Source organism: Papio anubis, chromosome 4 (assembly GCF_008728515.1).
Source record: "Papio anubis isolate 15944 chromosome 4, Panubis1.0, whole genome shotgun sequence".
Classification (NCBI taxonomy): domain Eukaryota; kingdom Metazoa; phylum Chordata; class Mammalia; order Primates; family Cercopithecidae; genus Papio; species Papio anubis.
In genome coordinates, this window is record NC_044979.1 from 117,825,149 (window position 1) to 117,830,109 (window position 4,961).

A 4,961-nucleotide genomic window follows, 5' to 3' on the forward strand; every position below is an offset into this window, starting at 1 on the left:
GTAAGAAGTTTGTTTTTTCCCTTTCCTATTCTCTTCCTTCCTCTATATGAATTCTTACCTCATTTCCAGACACCTCCGCCTTAATGAAATAGTCATCAGGAACAGATGTCAATAGCGTAGAACTCTTCAATTCTTTATTCACATTATTATAGTAACAGAAACCTGAGGTTTAGGAAAAATGAGGACAAAATTTGGAGTAAGGACCAGTGATCAAATTTAGGCTCCACCTACAGTAGCCAGTGTCGACCTAAACAACAAGCAGAGAGGCTGTCTGAAAGCAAATGGTATTTATTTGGGAATGAGGCAGTTCAATGGAAATATAGTAAACTATGCACATATAGTAAACTGTGCACATATTCATGGAGGTCAAGGAAGACAAAAAGAGAGAGGATTACATAATTGTTTTGATATAATTATCCTTGACTATAATGATCAATAATGAAGGTGATGCCACTCCAAGTTTGAACAGGCAGTGGCTGGACAGATGTCCTCACAGAAGTATTTTTTTATGTATGGTTGCAATACCCTTTGTTCAAGGTTGCAGTTTTATAGAGTCTTTTGTGATAGCTTTTGCTATTCTGTGCAATTCCAACTATATGGCATGCTGGGGATGGTAAAACTATGGCTACAGTAAAACTATCACTGATAGACGGGGATTAGGGAGGAAGAATGAATTGACAGAGCACAGAGGAATTTTAGGCCAGCTAAACTACTCTCTGTATAATGCTACAATGGTGGAGACATATCATTATAAATTTGTGCAAACCCATAGAATCTATAACACCAAGAGTAAGCCTTAATATAAACTATGAACTTTGGGTGATAATGGTGTCTCAATGTGGGTTCATCAATTGTAACAAATGTATCACTGCTGTTCCAGGTGTTGACGGTAGGAGAGGCTGTGAGTGCTTGAGAGGAAAATGTATATGGGAACTCTGTTTTTTCTGCTCAATTTTGTTGTGATCCTATAACTGACCCAAAAAGTCTATTAAAAATAAAAAAAAAAGATAATGCCCTATATGTCATAAAAAAATTAAAACTACAGTGTGAAAAAAGCAGGTTGGGCATGGTGGCACATGCCTATAGTCCCAGCTACATAGGAGGCTGAGTAGAGACTATTTTTTGAGCCCAGGAATTCCAAGTCCAGCCTGAGCAGCATAGCGAGACCCTGTCTCATAAATAAATAAATAAATAAATATTTGTATGAAGTAGAAAGTGCTGGGTATGCTGCCTGCAGTGCTAAATGATGGGATATACAAGTGGTTATATCACATCCCTTGAGTTAAAGGTTAAAAAACAACAGATCAACTTAGGTCTAAAGGACAAATCAGCATTAGTAACATTTAAAAATGAAAATAAAGGTGCTCACCAGGGCAGCACATATACTAAAAATGAAAATAAGGAGGAAAAATATTTTCAAGCCTTTTTGTCCTTAGAGAGCAAAGCTCAGCAGCTTTGACAGGCTCTCATGCTCTTAGTTTAGATTTCATGTGGGAGCTCTTTGTGAAACAATAAAGAGGCTGTCTATGCAGTTTTAACAAGTACAATAATGTGCAACAGAAATTCTGATTCAGTAGCAAGCTCTTCAGGTGGTAAGACATGAACCCTCCTTTGAGACATACCGCCCTGTAACTTGGGTCAATGCAACTTAGAATTAAAAGATTTTGTTCTGAATGTGCCATGTTTTTATGAGGTTACTAAAAGATTTGCAATAAAGTACAACTTTTCTACCCAAGAATATCCTAATTTCTTTGAAACTATTCATTATGTATTAATATGTAACTATTCCTTGCCTCATGAACTATAGATGTAAAATTATTTTAAAACTGCATCTTGGGGACTTTCTAGTAGTTAATTACAACCACCTCAGCTAAATCTCCCCACACATCATTTAAAAATTGAGCAGATCGAATAACCAAATTGAGCAGATATACCAATCTTTGTACATCTATAATATAAAGACAACCACCAAAGGCCCATTTCTTCAGCACAATTAGAAAAGAAAGGACATCATAAGCTTAAAATGACCTGTAAATAGACAAACATAAACTTCCAGCAGAGTCATTTCTACAGCTCCCACCACACACTTTACTGAAGATGAGGGAGGATCCAGAAAGACTCCAGAAAGAGAAGAAAGGGTGCAGGTTAAACTACCTGCAGAAGGAAAAGTCCTGATTATGTGGGAACATAGTAAAAATGCATGGTGAAGGGGAAATCGAAGTGAAGAAAACGGAAGATTCTATCAAACAACAGTAAGCCAAAAAAAATGGAAGGACACACAATTCCTTCCCTGTATGTATGAAAACAGCCACTCAAGAAAAAAATCTTTACATGTCACTACTGATAGAAGATGGCACATTTGAATCGTATAAATCATCCCAGTAGCCAACTCTATTCACAAAGTAAAATATACTAGAAATCTTTCTCTATTAAGAGTACAATAAGACAAAGACAAAAACTGAGAATAAAAATATTTTGGCTGATAAAAATTTTCTCCAAAAAGTTAACAATGAAACACAAGATACCTCTATTACAACACTTCTCAAGCAAGCATTTACAGATTTTAAAAATGTGCACACAACAACAAACATATACTCTGACTTGGAAATTTAAAAGCTAAGAACAAATTAATTCCATCCTGTAAAAAAAAAAAAGAACAAATAAAATGAGAGTTTATTTAATTTCAAGAAGAAAAAGAATCAAAAGAAAAATTTTATCGGAAATGAGGACTATAAGATGCCCCAAGGAGAACAGATTAAAATAAAAATGTAATGTGGGTCATTGAAGAAAAGAAAGAAAAGAATGAAGAGATTGAAAATGAGATGAAATAGAAAGGATTAGAGGGAAATTTATTGAAATGGAAGACAATGAAAGAAGATTAAACATATGTATAATTGGATTCTCTGAAGAAGGAAAAAGCTATATACAGTGGAACAGAACTAATATTTATAACTGCAACTCTAGAAAATATTTCAGAAATAATACTTGAATCTACATATTGGAAAGATCCACAATGTACCAGGAAAACTTATCTGTAATAATGTCAAGACATATTCTAATAAAATTATGAGATTTTATTGGAAATAAAATATTCCCAGTTCCTCTAAACAAAAAGATCTAATAATTTACAAGGTCAAGCAAAATTATCTGGCATAAGATTTCTCGAAAGCAATATGCAAGGCAACATTGAAGCAGCATTTTCAAGAAACTCAATGAAAGAATATATGAACCAAGCCAAACTGTCCCTCAAGTATCAAGGCTACAGAAGAACAGTTTCAAACATGTAAGAATGAGCCTTTTCTGAAGCACCAGTTAGAGGATGAGATTCACTCAGCTAAAAATGACTGAAGAAAATTCAGCAAAAGAACTACTGATGAGCACTTAATATATAGTTAATTATGGACCTAAAACTAAAATAAAAGTGGGGAAAACATGAGAGAGTAATATATAAATGTTCTATATTCTGACAAACTGGAAATAACATAACTAAAAATTTAGAAAAGGAAAAGATAAATCTAAAATAAACCCTTTGGTGGATAGATCATGCACAGTACTCAAATACCATTAGAAACTGACAAAACAGATAGTAAAAAATTAAATAAGAAAACAGAAATAAGGGCACTAAGAAAGACATAAGTTAAAAAAAATTACAGAGAGAAAGAAAAATAGTAAATATAATACTCATAATAATTACAATAATGTGACTGAATTAAGACCTGTAAGTCATATCAATAAATGTAAATGAGCTTAACTCATCGGTTAAAAGATCTTCATTTTGGTGTACAAAGCAAGACACAAATGTCATATGCTGGAGACATGGGACACATCTGAAACAAAGGATTCAGAAAGGCTAAAAATGAAATGATGAGCAAAGGCATACCAGGAAAATTGAAATAATAGAAAACACAGGTAGCAATATTTATGTCATACAAAGTAAAATTCAAGCAATAAACATTACATGAGACAAAGAACTTTTTAATACTAAAAGCCAAAAGTCACAGGAAAGACAGTACAGTTATGAATATCTAAGTATCGAGTATAACAGAGACCACTTTTATGAGGCAGGAACTACAGGAAATGCAAGGAGTCGACTACTAATAGGATACTTTAACACATCAGTGCAATTCAGATCAACCAGAAAAAGACAAGAAAGGTTATAGAAGGCCTAAGCAGTGTAATCAATATGACAGGTCTTATGGATATATATCAAAAGTTAAGATGTGATAATAGAATGTATACCTTCAAATGCATGCACAGAATATTCACATAAATAGTTGTTATAGTGGGACACAATAATGTAGAAATGTGCAAATACTACTCTGACCACAGCTCAATAAATCTGGAAATTAATCACAAAATCAATAAACTTAAAAAATTCCCACCAGGAAATTTTTGAAAACTTGCACAACTTATATTTAATGCCCTTGATGAAAGAGAAAGTACTAACCTAAATTACAAAATTTCTAAAAATAAATATAATAAAAATACTCCTAGTATGGACCTATGATAACTAGACCCAACACATTTATACAGAACACTACACCCAACTAAAGCAGAATGCAAACTCTTCTCAAGTGTACATGGAATATTCTTCAGGACAGAGCATATTTTAGGCAATAAAATACGCCTCAATAAAGCTAGTAAGATGGACATCATACGAAGTATCTTCTCCAGCCACAATGGACTGAAACCAGAAATTAATAACAGGAAAACTGGAAATTTCACAAATATGTGGAACTTAAACAACACATATGTAAGTGACCAGTTGGTCAAAGAAGACATCACGGGGAAATTAGAAAATAGTTTGAGATGAATGAAACAAAAGCACAATATGCAAAAATTTATGGGGGCCAAGCTCAGTGGCTCACACCTTAATCCCAGCATTTTGGGAAGCCGAAGTGGGTAGATCACCTGAGATCAGGAGTTCAAGGTGAGCCTGGCCAACATGGTAAAATCCCTAC